The sequence below is a fragment of the Eutrigla gurnardus genome (assembly GCF_963514095.1).
Source record: "Eutrigla gurnardus genome assembly, chromosome: 6".
NCBI classification, from domain to species: domain Eukaryota; kingdom Metazoa; phylum Chordata; class Actinopteri; order Perciformes; family Triglidae; genus Eutrigla; species Eutrigla gurnardus.
The window spans coordinates 27,386,159-27,407,390 of NC_139920.1; the positions used below are offsets into that span (position 1 = coordinate 27,386,159).

Sequence of the window (21,232 nt, forward strand, 5' to 3'; positions counted from 1 at the left end):
CTCTCAGCACTCGAAGCTCACTTTGTTTCACTTTGACTCCTGCACACCTCTCCTCTCATAAAGCTCCCCATTTACCTAAGTCCGTCCCACAGTCCATTCCAATTTCTACCTCTTTGAACGTGACAAGTGATAAGGATGGATTATCGTGAGAGCCGAGAATTCCTCAGGATAATCCTTCACAGACAAAACACCCCGACATCTCAGCTTGTTATTTTTCCTTTTTACTACACTCAAAGTGCTCCGGTTTGCCGTGACACGGCTGTTTGACTCCCTAAATTTGTTTTAATCAAGGCTTTACGGAGACCCCTCAGAGGGCCCCCCCCCTGTCTGAAGTCCCGGCTCTGCTCTGGCTGATTGCTGTGAAAATGTCTGTGCGATTACACAAGCTCTGATTGGGATGCCGTGGCCCCGTGAAAGTGTCAGCCTTTACACAGCAATGCAACAGGACAATTTAGTTGGCTTTAAACAAGTGTTATCGCCAGCCATTCCTGTTACTTGTAGCCTCCACAAGTGGAAACAATCAAGTCGATACTCTGTGTGTGTGTGTGTGTGTGTGTGTGTGTGTGTGTGAGACAGAGAGATACCAAATAAACAACTCATGGTTGCACACTATTTCTAACTAGGATTTAAATACATGGCTATAGATACATTATTACGAGATGATTAGGAAAAACCTATTAACTCTTATCACTGTGGAATAATGTATTAGAATGTACTGTTGAATCTGGACTGAGAGCAGAAAAACAGGGAGAGGGTTTGTGTGCTTCATACAAACAACAAATACTTTTGTGTTGTATAATTGTATTTTCATGGGCCGTCTCTTTTATTCCTCTTCTGCCGCGTTCTTCATTCTTCTCTGCCAAACGTGTAAATATGAACTGTGTTGAGCTCCATAACAACATTTGCGGAATGAGATTTTTACCGCTGTGAGATTATTAAATGAGCGCTGCTGTAGTGATGAGAAAGCCTTCCCCCACACGTCTGTCTGCTGGGGACCGAGGTAAAGACGGGGAGCGTCGCTAGGCACGCTCACAAATATGAAAATCCAGCGCACTTTTTTTTTTATGTCGTAATTGGTTGTCATAACAGTCATATTTGGTGGAAAATTGGATTTTTTAGAAAGTTTTAGTCAATACTGGACTACAGTGATTTCCTATTGACAGGTACAAAAACACCAGAGAGATTTTTAACGTGGAAAATAATTACTCTTCATTTCAGCTTCATGATTACAGATTGATAAATGAATGACGTATATTTTCACCACATTAAAAACGTTGAATCAATGACATAAATACATGCGATGCACAGTGCAACAAATACATATTGTACAGTGGTTGAACTACAATAATTTCACAGTTTAGTCAGTTTTTACAGATTTATTTCTCCACTGAGCATTTTGTACATTTAATACATCTGGTGTTGAAAAGCAGTGCATTTAAAGAAGTCGGCGGTGGGTTCACTTCTAGGAAACAGCAGTACAGTCTTCACCAGTAATGTTTTTTTTTATTAATCTTTATTCAACATGTTAAATAATAATAATACAAACAAGAAAAGCAAAACAAGAAAAACAAGCACATGGGATCCTTAGAATCCTAAGCAATAAATACATGACTCAAATAATATAGTTCATGTTCAAAGGGGATAGGAAGAAGTTAAAAACATTTCTGGTCCTACCCCCTCTTATTTTTTTAATAATTATTAATCATAAACAAATTAAAAATTCAGTTTGAATCCGTCAGTATCTGATATTTAGCTTGTGGGTTAAATCACAGCAAAACAATAACAAAGAGAAGAGATGTGATGCGTTGAGTCATGTGATTGTTTAAAGGTGTATCTTCACCTAGAGGTCCATGCACCAATTAAAGTGCTCATGATGTTAGCGGTGGAAGCCTGCGTTGTTATGAGTTTTATACCTGCTTTGTAGGTGAATCGTGCGACTCAAAAGGATCACTTAAAAAAGACGTGAACAACAAAGACCTGCAGTAACGACTGCCCCTCTGCAAAGACAGCTGCAGCCAGAATGTGGTCTCTGAGAATAAACTAGAGTCCAGCAGGCTCTCTGCTCTTCTGTAACTACAAAGCTGTTCATTATACTGCAGCCTATATATCTTTACCGTTGCCGCTGTTCAAACTTAAGGAGCTACCACAGTCATGGGCAAAGCAATGCCTTCCAATCTCGCACTGCCTTAGAAGAAACACCTCCCGGTTTTTTTTTCTCTGAGGATTTTTCCAGCAGCTCTCAAAGGTCCCTTCCCTTTAATTCAATTTCAGATATGTTCCTTCCCCCCCCTGAGAAGCCCTCTGAACCTCCCCTCCAAATGTTTTGAGAGGAGGAAGAGAAAAGTGTGTGGGGAATCAAAGTTGCCCGAGCCCACGAGCCCTGAGCATCCTGGTTCTCAGGCATGCTACCCTGCCCCGGGGCAAGCGGAGAACCAGACCCAGTACACAGCTTCACTGCCCCCGCTGGCACTGGATCACTCACTCTCTGTCCGTCTCGCTCTCTCACGCTCTCCTCTCTTTCTTGGGAGTGCGGAGCAGGTGGTTATTAGGTCCGAGCCCACTCCCACCCCTCTCTCAAATCCATTTCCCTCCTTTAGTGTTTGTGCTAAGTGGCAAACGTGCAGCCGCCCACCGGTCCGTCCGCTTCACTGCAGTCCCTCAAGGCTCCTTTTGAAGGTGCTTTCATTTAATCATTTCTTTAAAAAAAGATTTTTTTTTTCTCCCCCCCCCCCAGGGCAGTACGAGGTCACAGATCACATCAGAGCTGCTTTCCGACTCAGTGACCATTTAATCAAGCCGAGGTCCATTTCGCCGCTGCTCTTTTCAGACCACTTTTTCTTTGCGGGGCTCAGAGGTGACGCCCGTGGCCTCGGCCCCTCCGAATCCCATTCCTGCCGAAGCTTTAGAGGTGGGCCAGGTGACTTACACCAATTCCCGGGGATTTAGAGCTTGACTGAGTGTCCCGTATAGCCTTGTAGCCCCACCTGAAATACTTCTGCTGGCCCCTGACCCCGGCAGATACAGTCCTACACCAAATGTTATGTCTGCCTTTAGCATTTTTCAAGTACTGGTGTATATACATAGATATCTTTACCCACAGGGAGCAATCAAGGTCATTCCATTCACCGATCCTGAACTCTGCCGCTGTAAATTACTGTTGCTGGTTTCTTTCAATCCATTGGATTTCGCCGCCTACTGCGTTTTAGTTCGTGGGATTCATGTGACACGTGTTCAATAGCTGACAGAAACCCGGTTTGTACACATTGTCCGAGTTCTCGAGCAGCAGCGGTCGGATTGATGAGATGGATGACTTGCGTGGGATTTGATGTGCCTCTGTCTGTTGTTATTGCAACATACAATTTGGCAACAATCAACAGTTTAATTCTGGTGTTACTAATTATTTATTCAAGCCCACAAAGTCGGCTCATAAGCCAAGTTGTCACTTTATAAGATTTGCGTCTGGAAACCAGCCGCGGAGAGCGGGCGGAAGTCACAGCATCCAGCAAACTATTTAGATAATAGCTTGACAGTCTGCACCGAATGTCCTATTTCCTGCCTCCGAGTATTCACAACTCAATTATGATGGATAATATAGAAGAAATCTGACTTTTCCACAACAGCTGACATGCTTTTTTTCTCACCCCCCCAATTAGAAACTAGGATGAGTGATGCGTTTGTCAGATCAGCTATAGGAAGGCTTTATGTTGGAGTCTCACTGAAGCGGGAAACAAAACAAGTCGTGTTTTTTTGGTGTGTGAAGCTGTGTTGATTATGAATTGGGAAACGTCATTATCATTCAGCCATTATCATCATGATTATGTGGAGCCCTTTCATCATCGGGGCTTAATTGTGTGTGTGATAAAATATTTGATCAGGCTGCTCAGATTTCATATTCATAATACCATATGTCCTATTAAGACTGTATGATTGTAGCTCTGAACATCAGACTAGAATCTAAGTGTATTTTAGTTTGTATTAATTTATATTCAGATACATAAGCATCGCAGCATAAGGTGGCGATCCCTGTCAGGGGAGTGTGATGACAGAAACAATTTTATTTGATGCGTGATTTTTCTGTCAAATGACTAATTTGTAAATGAAGAAATGAAATATTTGTTTACCCAAACTTCAAATAAGGGTACATGGCCTATTGAATTGCGTGTTTAAAGCACTGTGAAATTGTTTTTTTGCTAATAGTATTATCATGTTCATGCTGTGTCATGGAACGAGAGTGTTCATAAATGTACGTTGAATTCAATTTACTTTGTCTGCTTCCCTAGTTTCATAATCCCCCGGCAAGGCGCATTTGTGTGCCGAAAGATTTAAAAGGCATTCGGAGTCTTTGCCACAATGCGGTTCCGTCGTATCAGTCTGGCACTCGACTGTGTCGTAGATTACATTGTTCATAAACACCGAAAGAGATTACAGCAGCAGGAAAACGGAAAGTAGCTCTATACCGCAGGTCTCTGTTGAGGAAGGTCCCCCAGGCAGCCTCAAATATTCCCATGGAATATCCACCACAACAAAAGGCCTAGTGGAGTGCATAAGGAGCCGTAATGTGTTTAATTCCTAAACTGTAAGAGCTAGATTTCCACTTCCTCGGGTCACTGAAAGTGCACACTTGTGATATTTCATTATTATTCCTATCTTAGGTTCACAAAGCACATAAACTGGCACACTTTGGAAATATGAACATAATCAATGTATTCATTGCATCAGGTTCGCCACAGTGAAAATTTACATTTACATTTAGGGCATTTAGCAGACGCTTTTGTCCAAAGTGACTTACAATAAAAAAATGTGTCAAAAGAAAGAAACCTCAACATTTCCATGTGAGTAAAGTAGTAGCTGTTCAGCAAACATACCTTAAAGTCCCAGTCGGCAACATTTTTTTGATCATATTCACTGAAGCCGACTCTACGCTCCGATAGAACAACATAAATCAAAAAAGCGTGCCTCTACGTGCACGTAGAGCCTGTTGTTTGTTTTGCAAAAAATCAGATCATCCTGTCCAATCAGCACGCAGGGCTGTGTTTGTGCACACACAGAGCCCCTCCCCCCTCGGGTCGTTCCACTATCACAGGGGGGAGGCGGAGGGAAGTAGCAACAAGCTTCCAATTCCTTGTTAAAAACCGAAACGAGGAGGTCCAAAACAACCAAGGAAAAGAAAACACCGGTGGAAAAGAAGGAAAAAAAGAAAGATGGCGACGGTGCCCGTGATAAAACCAGAGTCAACATCGGACCCACGTTTCAAAGGTGGCGTGATCTAAGGGAGTTCAAAGGGCACGAAGTCGAGGGGGAGGAGCTCGGTGGTCGTGGGGGAGGAGCTCGGTGGTCGCGTGTTGTACTTAAAGTCCCTTGAAGACTGGGACTTTAAGTACAACAGTGCTATGATCAAATTGCTATGTGTTGTTAGTGGGTCATGCTATGCAGAGTCGAGGTGAAGTCTGAATGAACAGGTGAGTCTTGAGCCTTTTTCGGAAGATGGCAAGTGACTCTGCTGTCCTGACATTGGTCGGGGGTTCGTTCCACCACTGAGGCGCCAGAACAGAGAAGAGTCTGGACTTTGCTGAGCGATAAAATAGTCGGGAAAATGTTCTTTCTGTGATGGTTTTCGGTTTAATAGTTATGACCTCAGAACCTGCACTCATGATGTTTCTGGCCTCGTTGAGGGCGTTTGGTGAAAGTACAGCTTTAACAGAAGATTCTCTTTGCTCTTACGTATGAAACCAAGCCGACATGACTCACTGATGATCAATGACACATCAAACTTTGCCTGATTGATGTTCAACTCCCAGGCCCGCATTTAACAATTGATCTGGGGCAACTGTTTAGTCTTCACCAGAAAACCCCTCAGTTCCTGTTCTGAAAAAATCCTCTGCAAATGTAGAAAAAACAAGTAGCGAGATCCTGAATATGTTGCCCGTAACTTCTACATTTCTTGGTTTTAAAGTATATGCCGTGTGCTTTATTATTTGGATCTGTGTTAGTCTATCTGGCATGTGTGCTGGTGGTGCTTTATTGATCTGTTTTGCTGCCAATCGATGATGGGTGTGGTGTTTTCCATGCTTATCAGACTGTAATCAGTCAACTGAAGGAAAACTATCACTTTTTGTTATGCGTGATGTTCCAAAGGTTACTCCACGTATTAAATCCATCATGGATTCGATAGACTCTGGACACATTTTTTTGTCTTTTTCGCTCTTTCCCCCCGCTCTCCGTGTCCCGGAGAGATGATGCATTTCCTTGTAGAAATAGCCGCAGTACTGTTCCCTTGAACCATTAGGAGGCTCAAGTCATTGTTCATCCTGTGACTCTGAGCCATCATCTCGTTACTTCTCCTTTCTTTATCTTCTCCTTGTGCTCGTCCGCGGAGCAGTGAAGCAGCAGATGCAGCGGCGTTGTCCATTTTGATCCTTTTTCATCATTTGCAGACAAAGAAACAGACGAGGGGGCTGTTTCCAGACAGACAGCAGCTCAAATAAAATGCAGTGCCATGTTTTAACGGTCTCTCTTGGTAGGAAGCATGTAAGTATGTGTGCTTGTGTGTGTGTGTGTGCACCCGCGCATGTTGATGAGCTGAGGGTAGAGAAGATTGCTTTTTTACAGCCTCTCAATCACAAAGAGCCCACAGAAAGGTACACACGGGCAAAAGCACGGGAGGCCGTTTCTGGAGTTTCAGTCATTTGCCGTTTTGCGGTCGTGCAGCCGGTGGTTGAAGAAGGCCGGGGAAAAAAATATCCCCCGGATTAAGTCTTTCCCAAAGGTGCTTGAGTTTTAATACAGGGGTCAGAATCAGGGTGCGTGGTGAAGAACAAACAGCAAAACAGATACACACTAATTCCCTCCCGTCTGATGTACGCTTTAAAACTGCGTCTGCTGTAAGTTGTTAAAATCTACATCTATGAATAATCTTGTATCTGCAGCATGGACACGCAGTGTACCCCGTTTCGAGGGCGGGGCTTAGTGAAAGGACAATTGTTTTGACATAGACGTGCCTGAAAAAGTTTAGGAAAAGTTCATCGTTTTATGAAATTTGCTTTCTTGCTAAGAGCGGGGCGAGAAAAACATTGCCAGTCCGACAGTACGTCTATATGGTAAAATAAACAATTTACACTGGTAGGGGTGGGTAAAAATATTGATACGGCAATATATCGCGATACGTTCCATCAATTTTTTCATCTCCAAAGATCTAAATCAAGATTTTTTTTATAATAATAAAAAAAAGATTCATGTTTAAACGCGTTGTGAATGCAGTACTTTTTCCTTTTTCATTTTATTTTCAATATTTATTCCAGTGAATTTCATGGGAATTAATAAAATGGAGAGGCTGTTTTGAATGAAATAGTTTTGACTGAATTTTATCAATATCATCTGATGTATTTTCATCTTTATTTATATCGCAATATCGTGATATCGTGATACATATCGTGACCAAAGTATCGTGATATGTGCTGTATCGTGACCAAAGTATCGTGATACATATCGTGACCAAAGTATCGTGATACGTATCGTATCGTGAGGTTCTTGCCAATACCCCCCCTATACACTGGTCTTTTAATGGCAGCTGTCTCTTTTGGGCAATCTGCAGCCTGATGAACGGGAATATGGAAATGTGTTACTACTCAGTTCCTTGAGGTGCATCACATCAACTTAGCGGGTTCGCCGTTGTTCCTTTGTACTGATGTGTGAAAGAGAGGGCGAGTGCGCTGTGGAGGGCAGGAAGTGATTGATATTCTATGGGGGGCTTCTGCCATTCACAGCATTTACACTGAATCTAGTTGTTCAGCACTCTTGCGCTCATCCAGCGGGACTAAAGGGTTAGCACCCTCGAAGGCCCACCTCCACATTTCCCAACGCTGACCTGTGACATCACTTCCTGCTGACACAGCACGCCTGTCAGAGATGAGCCTCGGCGTCCTTCAACCCCTCGTTTATATACAGCAGTCATGTAGCGCACACACACGCAGCCTTCAACCCCTTTTGACCTCGTGTTTTGTTCTCTGTTTTGAGCAAGCCTTCAAATTAGTCTGAATGTGTTATATCAGAGTGTGTCAGAGTGAAAGGCCTGTGGCGGCAGAGAGAGGAGATGCTGAGAATATGGGCTGCCAGTAGTACTGGACTCTCATTAACCTCCCTACCTCCTCTCTTTTCACCAAGTCTCCTTCATCAGCTCATCCAGGCCTGAAGTGACACATGGGCCTCCAGAGTGTCAGTAGCGATAAAGATGCCGCCACTTCAGCGTTTTAATTGGAACTTCTGCCGTTGATGTGTGAACAGCTGTAGGACGGAGAAGGGCAGATCTATCATCCCCGCCCTCCGTGGACCCCGGGGTCAAATGGCAGCAGTTAGTGTGGCAGGAAAGCCCCCCAAAGCTCCTGTTTATTTATGATTTTATTGCTCCGCCCCTCACATCTGCATGAGGAGTGTGGGGCTGGGTGGGCCGATCGAAATGACCAGCAAGGACGCATTTACATACATGTGTGCAAGGTTCATACACTAGTGTAGATGCAGACGCACACACACACACACACACACACACACACACACACACACACACACACACACACACAGGCAAATACACTCCCATGCACTTCTGTGAATTCTCTCTTTCCCTGCAGACAGAAATCCATTATTCATTTCAAAATGACTCATTTTTCGCCCCGTGGCTCCTGGCAGTAGTGCGCTGCCTGACCAAGGGGGACTGCTTTTTCTAATTAATGCAGATTGTGCAAGAAAACAAAAATAACATATTTACTCTGATGCCAGATATTACAGGAGTGCAGGTGTGAAACTGCTGGTGGCAAAATGGAGTCTTTGACCTATAATAACCCGACACACACACACACACACACACACACACACACACACACACACACACACACACACACACACACACACACACACACACAGACACTCATGACTGTTTCTTGTTTTGAGTGAACACATCAGCTGAGCTATCCTCATTCTATTAAGTTTTACAACAGAAGTAAATCCAATCTGCATAGCATTAACTAACTCATTTATGACTATTTTTTCACTCTTACTTTATCGACAATGATATGTTATGGTTTCTTTCTTTTGACAAATGTACTTATTTTAAGTCGCTTTGGACAAAAGCGTCTCCTAAATGCCCTCAATGTTAATGTAAATGTAAATTTCCACACGTACGTTTTATACGGTAGATGATCTTCCGATCCGATTGGCATCTCATGCCAGTGGCTGGAATTCGCCTGAAGCTATGAAGCTACGCCTTTTTCTGCATCTGATGCCAATCCCGCCTTGTCAATCAGAGCGGAGACCTGATAGGTACGAAGCTAACGAGGCCCATCGAAGCAAACATTAAGCATCCCGCCACGTTGTCTAAACAACAGAACGAGAACCCTCCTCAAGCTGTCCTACCGAGATGTGATCTGATTTTAATGAGCCCACCAAATGTCAATGAAAGCGTTGCACATGTGTTTACCTGTTACACCGCATACACTGTGTGTTGTGCTGACAGATTGGACCAGAGATCATCCCGTAGTGGAGATCACATGCGAAGGCGTGCACGCTCGCACGTCACCGCGATACCCAACCTGAGATCGAGGCCACATCTTCTAATTCAAATATTTGATAAGGCGAGACACAGCGCTGCTTTGCATGCTATTAGACGCAATCTAAATAACATTTACATGTCATTTATGTCTATTACCTTCTTTTTTGAAGAGTGGTGTCAGCACTGTGTGCATATTAAAGCTCATATTTATTTCAGCAGCCCGCATGGTTCCTTTTCCCCGAATTTGCAAATGAATGCAAATAGGAGTTTCCTCCCCAGACAGTTTTTTGAAAGGAAGCGGTTGTAGGAAATGTTTATGAGATTTGGAGACACAATATTTGATCATTTGTGGATATGATGTCTTAGTTGATTTGGGGTCTTTGGTAAAGGAAATCTCTGGTCTGGTGTCATGATATCTGACGTTAAAATCACATAAACGTGATATCGGTTTTGCTTTTTTGTCAGTGGACATGGTGTTGACATCACAGATCCTTAAAAGCATGTGACAGAATGTTCTTTTCCGTCTGTGACTGCTCATGTCATCTGCTCAGAAAGGAATCTTTCCACTACAACTTTATTTAGAGGCCGCGCCTTGGAAAATACCGTCAATTAGCACTAGCAGGAATAATAATGAAACCGTTTAATTGCATTAACATAATGCCTTTGAACGATCATTACCAAAAATGGTCGTGATAATAAAGCAATTACTATTTTGAGACGGCAATTAGCCCGGCACCTTTTCTTCGATGCTATAATTAACCACCAGCAAGAAGGAACATGGACGGATGCTCGTGTTGTTGCGAGTCTGTGAAGGAGCTGGAAGCAGCGGAGAAGATGAAGATGAAGATGGGCGAGATAGGCTGTCAAAGAGCCGGCGTATCACTCGGAGGACGCTATCCCACCCTGACACATCCACAATAACCCCTCAAGAGGAGCAATAGTTTCCCTCTGTCCACACACAAATTTCAGTGTTGTTTTGCACACATCTCTCCATTATGAGAGTTTTTTTTTTTTTTTTTTTTGGTAACGGAGGAGATGTTGAAATAGAGGGAGTGAGATGGAAGGAGCGAGGCAGGCATGGATGGTGGAAGGGAGGAAAGAATGAGAAAGAGAGATTGGTTTTCATGCCTGGTAGTCAGCGAGCCTGTAAATCTCCCAGGAGCGTAGTGGAAGACAGCAGAAGGTTGATAGTCATCCATCACTCCTGACAACCCCACTGCTCTGGAAGGGCCTGACAGCACAGCCCTGCCTGAGAGATGGAGAATGAGAGAGAGAGAGAGAGAGAGAGAGGAAAAGAATGAGAGAGAGAGAGAGGAACACAAGAAGAAAGATAAATAGAAAGAGATGCTGCCTGCAGAATGAGCAAATTAACTTTTCCATGTTTAAAGCAGAAGGCGAGGGGGGGAAAGGAAGGTGTGAAGACAAATGTGTGGAAGCATGGAGGGAAGAGGAGAAGTGCAGCAGTTGGCTGTTACAGCCGCTCTGTTCATCCCTCACCGGTTGCCGGCGGCAGCGCTGCTGCTGAGGCGGTGGAGGTGGACTGGCTGGAACTAGCTCCGTCCTCGTCGCTGCATCGCAGGGAGAACACGTGGCTCATAGTCTTTTAGGTTTTCACCTAAATAGAAAGAGTAGACCATTATTTGTTCTTCGTTTAGCGTGTGGTAATCGTATATATTCCAATTGTCCGTTTCAGATCCGGTCATGTTTATATGAATATTAAAGTTTATGTGTTTGTACAAGCCGCTCTACGAGAAATGACTTTAATCTGCTGCTAATTAGCACCAGCAAATACAATTTGAAAGAAAACATGATTTTCCCCGATTGCTTTTTTAATCAACATATTAGGAAAACGGATTTGCAAAAAGGTTCACTGGCAACACACAACAACATCCACTCTGGCAAGTAAAGCACAACGGAACTTTTTTACGGTTATTTTCAGGCAATCACAGCAATTCGATTTCGGCCTAACCAAGCGCTGGAGGAGTGTGTACTACCCATTATCCCAAACCTACGTTTCCCCTGAAAAAAAAACACGTATACATGTATTTCTAAAATATAGTGTGGAAAAGCAGTTTAGTTCAATATTACTTCACTTCTATTTAGAGAATGCTGTTGAGATATCCTCCTTACTTCTAGTAATACTAACCAATAGGAGTCCGAGGGGTCTTTTAATGGATTGGTTTTGGGTAAAAATAGTTTCGGCCACTGACCTAGAGTCTGTCATAATAAAACACATAATACTGTGTACTATTTTTCACATATTAGGTAGTATGTGTGGGCAGGGAGCTAATTAAAAAGGAACTCCATGTTCAAAGAACATAGGATGTTATTGTTGTCCACTTCAGTCCCTATACATCTAAGAATCTGTGGCTAGCTGACCATGATGGGAAACATGAAGGTGTGATCTTATTACAGCTATGTTTCTGTGGCATGTGCATTATGAGTAATTAAATTAAGGCATTAAAGGGCTTCCTCTTCCGTAGAGGTGAACTTATGTTTATCTCTGGGCTTTAACAGCTAGTTTATAGTGTGAGCTTCCATGATACAAAAGGTTAACGTTCTACAACTCCAGTGTTTGTGTGTGTGTGTGTGTGTATCTGTGCATGCATGTGTGTGTGACCTCCATCAGTGTCTGGAGGGTATTGGCCGTTGCTGTCACTCAGTGCGAGAGAAGCCCTAATTAAAGAAGTTCCAGTCGTACATCGCCTTACAATGGGAGAGAGAGATTGCCTTTGAACTCGGGCGGCCAATACAGAAACTTCCCCCTCCTCTGTTTGAATAAAAGAGTCTGATACAAAAAGCCATGAATGCCTAAACCAAACAAAAGCTCTTTAAAAGACTGTCACCGTGCTATCTGATATCTCTTGGAACAGCACTGCTTTGAATAAATCTTTCTCGGTGAAGAAGGGAGAAGGAAATTAAAAGCTGACATTTAAAAGGCCTGCTGCTGGGACTCATGGCCCCCAGGATCAATAGGTAGGTATCTCACAACTTCCCCCGCATATTAGCTTACTTTTCCACGGGGCATCTCAGGCTAAGTACAAACAAACCACAAAAAATAAATAAAAAAATACCGTAGAAATATGACTGTTTTGTTAGTTTACCTTCAGGTGTGTCAGTGTGTGACTTGGAAGCAGAAGGGGCCCGGATATAGTGTCTGTTTGTGTTTGTGTGCCTGTAATGTGTTTAAAGGGTCCCATCCCCCTCTTCCTTGTGTCAGCACCTTGAGTTGACATCGGTCATCGGGGACTTAAACTGTCAGCTACAACTGAAGGAAAGCAGAGAAGGTGGGAAGGTAAAAGAGATGCTAACGTGTGTGTGTGTGTGTGTGTCCTTGAGTGTGTGGGTAAGTGACATCGTTGACATTGAGTCGTACCGGATAACGTTGGCAGGATGCGACTTTGTGAACAAGTCTGTCAGGCTATGTATAGCAGACTTCACTCAAGGTCATGCGTTTGCTCCTGAAGGAGTTCTGCTTGAATCCCTCTCTCCCCGACACGCTAACACACGTGTTTTCAGCCTCCCCGTAGGAGACGGCAGCCTCCGTCCCGTCCCGCGGGGCCCTCAGGCGCTCCCCCGGCGTTCCCCTGTCATACTGTTGTGGCCACCTATCGCTGGCTTGTGACCTTCCTGGCTGTCACCGGGCTTTGCGGGAGCTTAGCCACAGCTGAGCTGCCTTGCTTGAGCGGGCCTTCATCACGATGCCACCCCGGGGAGTCGCCCCAAACCCACTCAAAGGGCTTCCTGCTTTTCAGCAGGTGCTAAATAAACAACTGGCTGTTGTATTTGGAAGTCCCATGCAGCTCAGTGTTCCTGTAGTAGTCCCTTGGACTTAAGGGAAGACAGTTTATTGCTCATGTGACCTCCGGCCATCGGTTCTGTTGGTTATAACACTGCACTATTGAAATAAAATAGGTCCAATGAGGTCCCCATCAACACACACACGGTTAAGTAATCATGCAATTGTCTTACAAGATGACAGATTTGCCTGATTGTCATAAAACAACTAAATTTGGAGTGTACGCGTTTCGGGTTATGAGGGTGAACGTGGTCACCACCCCTCCACCGCCTGGACCTCACCCCTCCACCGTGGGTGATGGAAGTGGCTTTGTTTATTTTTAAGTGCAACACTTATTCTGAAGCATGCATAATGCAGTATCTTGTGTGATAATGTTTTATATTTTAATGGGATCTTGAGTTCTGTTTTCTCACAGTGAAACTCTGTCTTGGAAAGTGGCATCATAACTCACGGTGGCGCGTGTCAAATTTATGCTTTGTTTAACCATCCTGCCTCTATTAATTATGTGTGTGCACTCAAAAAAATAACTTGTTGAATTTACTTAATAAAATCCTCGTAACAATTTGCACTAACACTAACTAAGTAACTTTTACTGTCGCATGATTAAGTAAATCTCACTATCAAGTATCAAGTATAATGTACTTAATTCTAGACTTAATATCCATGAAAATATTAAGTAAATGTTACTTAATTATGTTTATGCATAAATAATATTTATCTAAACTAATTAAGTAAAGTCTAATTAACTTTTGAACAGACAATAACGTCAATGTTATGAAATTATTAAGTAAATCTGAATGAAATAACTAAGTAGATTTTATTAGACATTTTTCATTTTCAATTACTTAATTGTATGTTATTATTACTTATTATAATTATGTACATTTTGTTAATCTTCTATTGATAAATGTTAATTAATCTTCATAGATCACAAATCACAGCCACAATGCAATTCAACCTATTTATTTCATATATCATTAGTGACAACATATCACTGTCAAAAGACACACATTTTCAAGCTATCAGACAAAACAGTCACATCAACTTTGGGTGCTGAACCTCAGGGTGACATCTTCATGATGTATGATTGGAGCTGTAGCAGTTTTTCTTAACTAAAAATTCAGTGTGAAGAAAATCACACTTCACTAAATTAAACTAAATCACTGCATTTTAAAGAATAAAACATTACTTTTTTTTAATCAATAATCTGCAATCAACTGACAGAACAGGTGCCTTACGTGATACAAAACAGCCTGGATTAAATTGAACTCAGAGGCAAAGAGCAAAGAGGGTACAAGCAGGATAAACATTCCTATTTTTGTCAAGTGTAAGTTTTTTGGTCAACACTGAACAAAGTTGCAGCAATTCTTGTACAGTGTATAAGGCAAGCAGAACGTCCATGTGAAAACAGGCTGGTGAACATTGCCAGTCTGTGTGCATTTAAGACAGCAACTTCGTCTTCAAACTCTGTACTTTTGGAGACAGCTTAATCCCATCCAGTTCAAGAAAAAGTTTTTGAAAAACCTCAAATGTGTAGCGCAATGCTGGAGGGTATGCAAGGTTCAGGGCGTAAACAAGCCCCATAAGCAGTGTGCAAGCTTTGGCAGTGCTGCCGCATCCCGCCAACATCTCCTTGCCTTCAAGGAGGATGGATACATCAACAGGATCTTCTCCATCAGTGCCATGGACAACCATGATCTTCATAGTGTGTTGAGTTGCATCACTGCGGCTGTCCTCCTGTATACAATGTACAAAAAGAGTTTAGATAATGCTACTTACATATACATGCATTTAAAAAAATAGAATTACTTTAATTGTTTGAAGAGAGGAGAAAGAATTGCATGTTAACTTCCATGATAAAAGAACTGCTCAGTTTACATTAAACTGAGTAAATTAAATTGTGTGAAACCTGATGGCACAAGATGGCTACATTCCACAAATTTGCTGTGCCTAGAAACCCAGTGACTTTGTAACCCCAGAAGAATGTTACATGCCCCCCTTCTGCTCGCCAGGTAGAGTAAATCATGTTGTGTTCCCTTTGACAGGTGTGTCAGATAATTTGGGTGGGTCATAACAATAGGTTTGTACCAGTTCCTAACAGTCTCTTCTATCCTGTGGTTATTTCAGTGTACTATTTGGTCCATCACACCATCTTTTTTTCATTTCTCTTACTTTTGAGTTAAAATTTGGAACCTTATTACTAAGAAAAGGCAAAGTGAATCAGTTGAACTGTTTAATCTTGTTAACCAACAGCTAATGAAATATTACACAAACTTTACAATAAAAAACAACAAAAACATGCTTACCGGGCAGTCTTCAAAAAGAGCCTCCCCTTTTTCACCAAGGTAAAGGATAAGGCTGCGGATAATAGCTTCACGTCTCATTTCAATGTTTTGGTTCTGTAAACAGATGAATATATTGTCAGTACTGAACCTCTTATTCATGCACAATGAACTGCATAAATCTGCAACAAACAGTGACTTGAGTCCAAAGCAAGACCCATTTGTGGAATCATGGAGTGTGGAAGAACATGGAAGCAACAAAGTGTAGGAGTTGGTGCTCTAATTGCATGGAGCAGTATACAGTGTGAATAAGCACAATTTAGAACAAACACACCTGACTCAGTCTGTCCAAAAACGGCCTCAGCTTGATCCCAAGGCCACCACCCCTGGCTTTCATCAAGCTGATAAGTTTTGGTGTGTAGTAGTCGAACTTGTACATGAACGTCTGCTCAAGGGGAATCGTCGTGATTCTTCTGAATTCTGCCTTGATCTGAATGGACAAAAATCAACAATAGGAACTGAGCCTATACACCCACAATATACTAAACATTAACATCTACTCCTTACATCGTAAAAACAGACTCGTTACTTAAAAAAAAAAAAAACCTCCACAGATGACAATACGTAAAAGCATACGTAAAAGACGTGACGAACTCGAGAGGGAAAGAGGGAGAAAAGGGGGGTGGGGGGCAGGTTACCACGGGAAGAAGTGGAACGAGTGAGGGGACGGTAGAGAACTTGCACTGTAGCAGCGACATGGAGGAATTAAGTGCCGGACCCCGCTTCGCTACCGGGAGTCCCGTATCGTAACAACCAGACGGCTAATATAGCTTTAGCATGTTTCAAACTCATTTCAGTATGTTCAAGTTTAGCCACAAACATAAAGCCGGCAGCAGCACTGTTGGCTTGGTAAATCGCGCATATTGCGCTATGCAAACGGCTCCGTCCTTCTCTCTGAAACACATATCGATATATTTTCACAAATGTAGACAGACAATAACTTACTTGTTCGGCCATGAAGCACCTCTCCTCTCAGTCAACGTCTCGTCTCGCTGTCGCTCTGAACTGCGCGGGTCGTTTGTTTCAAACGGGATACATGTTTAGATGAATTAAAATTTACTTACCATTTTTCGATTTATGTTCAGTCATTATAAAACACGTAAACAGTATGAGAAATTGTGTAGTAAAATTTACTTTTCCCACATAGTTAATTTACTGTATGATTAAAATATGTAAACATATACATTTTTACGTAAGGAATTCTAGTACAAAGTGAAACTTATTATTATACTGTAGAATATATGCCAACTAATCTAGTATATTGTACAACACCAAAAAGTTCTTTTTTTGAGTGTGTGTGCATGTGTGTGTGTGTATTCCCCATAACAGTTGGCTAATTATGGGTACCGTACAGTATTTGTATTAGTGTGTGTGTGTGCACATGTGTTGGACTCTGTGTGTGTGTGTGTGTGTGTGTGTGTGCATGTGTTGGACTCTGTGTGTGTATGTGTGTGTACTGTGTGTGTGTGTGTGTGTGTGTGTGTGTGTGTGTGTGTGTGTGTGCGTGTATGTGTGTGTGTGTGTGTGTGTGTGTGTGTGTGTGTGTGTGTGTGTGTTAGACTCTGGGTGTGTGTGTGTGTGTGTGTGTGTGTGTTAGACTCTGGGTGTGTGTGTGTGTGTGTGTGTTAGACTCTGGGTGTGTGTGTGTGTGTGTGTTAGACTCTGGGTGTGTGTGTGTGTTAGACTCTGGGTGTGTGTGTGTGTGTGTGTGTTAGACTCTGGGTGTGTGTGTGTGTGTGTGTTAGACTCTGGGTGTGTGTATGTGTGTGTGTGTTAGACTCTGGGTGTGTGTGTGTGTGTTAGACTCTGGGTGTGTGTGTGTGTGTTAGACTCAGGGTGTGTGTGTGCGTGTGTGTGTGTGTGTGTGTGTGTACTGTGTGTGTGTGTTAGACTCTGTGTGTGTGTGTGTGTGTGTGTGTGTGTGTTGGACTCAGGGTGTGTGTGTGTGTGTGTGTTAGACTCTGTGTGTGTGTGTGTGTGTGTGTGTTAGACTCTGTGTGTGTGTGTGTGTGTGTGTGTGTGTGTGTGTGTGTGTGTGTGTGTGTGTGTTAGACTCTGGGTGTGTGTGTGTTGTGTGTGTGTGTGTGTGTGTGTGTGTGTGTGTACTGTGTAGTGCTCCTGGCGGTGTCAGGTAGTCCCCAGTACTGTGGTAGTTGGCAGGCTGTGCGTCAGTGATCAGACTGATCAAAGACAACAAGAGAGGAGCAGGCAGAGCTGCCAGCAGCGATCAGCCCCCCCGTCTCTGATGGCTATGGACAGGCCTCACAGATCTGCTCTGCTTGCTTGTGTTATGCTGGGAGGAATCACAGTGTGGCCAAGGTGATCCGGTGAACTCCGGTTTGTTGACGAGCAGGAAACTTCACCTGAGACCTCTCAGCTATGTTGTTGTTTCGACCTCTGGGCAACATCGAGTGCACTGATCATGTTTCCGTGATTAACTATTTTTAAAGTTTAAAACGGTGTAATTTGTGCTTTGTGGTCTGAGGCAAGGATCCGCAACTGGAAAGAGTCCCTGGAGTCCTGGTTTCAGGTGTTTGCACATCAGCACAATAGATTCTTACCAAAACTAAGATCGGAAAATCTCTCGAAGCTATCGGCCACATATACACTGCTTTTTATATTATAATCTGCACTTATATTGGTGTTTTTGTAGATTGCGTGTATAATACTGTACAATACCAATACCAATAATCATATTGTCATGACAACACTTCAGCAGGAGTTGGTAAAAAAGGTCATATACCATTCCATGAAGAGAGTTTGCCGGTTAAACCAGGCTGATTTTAGTGACTTGTTCAGTTGATTTGGTTCCATAAATTTGATTCAACATATGTTAACCTCTGTTGCTATGGCAACTTACCGTGTGCTGATAAACTAACCTGGCTACTCCTAGTGAGACAAAGCCTGAGTTTGCTTGTTACTTAACCATTTTTTTTGTCAATCTATTACACCAATAAATCAAAAATAAAAATATTAAAAAAAGGTTAAAAGCAATATTTTTACTGCTGACAGTCTGGAATGCTGTCCATGTTATTTGACTCTATTGACCAATGTTATACATGTGATATCAAATGATTAGGCGTTTGATCAAAAAAGTCTTGCTCTGAAGTACCCCAAAAGAATGCTTTATAAATAGTTAACAATACATTTCTTTTCAAAAATCACATTAACTAGAATTTAGTCCTCGTCCTCTGTTTTCCCAACAGGAGACCATGTTTAAAAATGTATGAGTTTATTTATTGGTTAATATTTTTGCTTATGTTTAGCCTTTTTTCATTTTTTCCCACAACATCACCCCTCAATTTTATTTAATTATTCAAGACACAAAAGTCACATCATTTGTATATTATATTCTAAGTTTGGAGAAGGCATACAATTATATGGTGTAAAAAAGCAAAGGCATATGTCTTTTTCTTGTCAATGATGAATATGATACAAGTTCTAGTATCGTTCTCCATTTATTGGATAAAGACCTTTCATACCCTTCTGATAATATTTTTTATAATTAGTATTCACCTGCTGCCACAATTTTTCCTCCCTATTCAAGATTTAATTATGGTGTATCAAAAATTTTATTACATATCACCTGTTCAGAAGCCCCAACCAGACCAGTAATATAGCTTTTCTAGGAAGTCCAGATCTACGTTTACTCCTCCCAAATGCACAAAACTCATTTGATTAGATTTCTATATTCAGCAGGACTGCTGTTTAAGAATAGTGTTCACCTTCCAGCATCTTGACTTCTCTAACCTGACTGAGAATATTGAAATATGTTGCTTGAATTAATTTTTTGTGTACATAATTTGAAATTCTGGGACTTTAGGCCACACATGTGTTAGCTGTAAACAACAGTGACATAGTCCTGTATCCATCTTTGTGGATGAAACACATACCTCTTCTCGTATCTTATACTTAAAGGCAGCGTAGGTCATTTGGAAAAAACCACAGAGACTTTGACTTTGAACGCATCGCCGAACCGAAATAGTTCCGTCCTCTTTCTTCAAATCCCCAGAACGCCAAACGAGTGCTCGACATCGGCAGAGTAATCAGGAAGTAAGCGTTGACAGACAGGCAGGCCGTCCAATTATTTTCTCCGGCTCCACTTTTCTGATTGGACGGGGTTTTTATAGTCCTATACGGCCAGAAATGCCATTTCATTTATTAATGCTATCGGTATGTTACGAGGATTTCAAGTCATATAGTTCAACATCAATAACTTTCGTTAACAAAGCTACAAGTGTTTAATTAGTGCGGTTTCAGAACTTAATCTCCCCAGTAACAGCTTTCACAGTCTGGAGACATTGTTATGTTTCAGATCATAATAAAGTCTACTCAACCATCACTCCGAAAAGGACAAAGTGCTCATTCTCTCTTCAGAGCTCTCGGTCTCCACATTTAGAATGGTTCCTTTAATAATTTATCCAGGCTTCTTCCAGGAAGCAATGCTATCTGGCCAACGGCTGGATCGATGGAGATCAAAAGACAGTGTTTGGTCCTAAATGCAATCCAACCCTGAAGCGGCACCGGCGAGGCTATTTAGTGCCCATGCCCTGTGGCTGGCTGGCCAGTCTGTTTAAAGGTTAGCAGAGGTTGGGGTTAGAACTGAGTCATTTTCACCGTCGCATAAAACACACACAACTCCCAGCACACACCCATGTGACCCTGTGTTTTAAAAGAACAGCTACTTTTATGTTTTTTTATGGTTTATTAGGAGAGTTTTATTTTGTTGTTTCAGTTTAGTTTTGTAAGGATGCATTTCCTGAGTCTCTACTTTTGATGAACTACCTTATTAAGTCCCTGCATATACATTAAAGTAATTTGCTGCTGTGAGAGACTGAAAATCTTACTGAGTGCACCATTAAGGTTCCTTTGAGTTTGGCGATTTATACGATTCTGTCAGAGGCTCAACTGTTTTCAACTCATTTTCAGCAATTTAATAGTTTGGAGGCAATATTTAAGGATGTCTATTGTCGTCCATGTGTGTGCGTGTGTGTGTGTGTGTGTGTGTGTGTTGTGACACCGCAGAGACACCTGTTCCAGTCGGTAACTCAGCAGTGATGGGGATGGCGGCGGGCTTTGACACGCTCCGTTGACATGACAGCTCAGACAGCATGGATGTTAATCTCTTCTAACTGCTCCCAGCCTAATTAAATCTTCCAGGGCAGCACACATGTGCAGGCACACACATACACACACACGCAAACACATAGACACACACACAAACACACACGTGTTCTAAATTGGTCCTGGTTGTGTGCAAGTTTTAACGATCTGGAGAATTGGCCTTGTAGCGGTCTGTTTGACTTAATTCTATGATATTCTGTGTGTGAGAGAATTTGACTGGTTGACTTTATACGCAACCGAAAGTGATGCGATGCATTTTTATACAATATAAATTTACACAAACTGGAATCTGTCAGCTTCATAGACTGTATATAAGAACTGGATGTAGTCACCTATTTGTTTGTGGTTTACGGTTTTGAAGCCCTGATGTTTGAATTTTGTTTGGCCAATGCCATCTTGGAATTTTTACAAGTGAATGGAAGTGACCAT

The 21,232-nt window shown here is 42.2% G+C and overlaps 1 protein-coding gene and 1 long non-coding RNA gene across 2 annotated transcripts in view; one reads left to right on the forward strand and one right to left on the reverse strand.

The window, feature by feature from the left end:
- agbl4 (AGBL carboxypeptidase 4) overlaps positions 1–21,232 on the forward strand; it is a gene marked incomplete at its 5' end in the record, with an annotated part of 248,090 nt that overhangs the window by 70,171 nt on the left and 156,687 nt on the right. The gene's annotated exons all lie outside the window — the stretch shown is intronic.
- On the reverse strand, positions 14,928–16,495 carry LOC311014644. The gene is made up of 3 exons (XR_014597285.1): positions 15,954–16,495; positions 15,644–15,736; positions 14,928–15,074 (listed from the first exon to the last, which is right to left on the reverse strand). It is a non-coding gene; the product is annotated as an uncharacterized lncRNA (long non-coding RNA).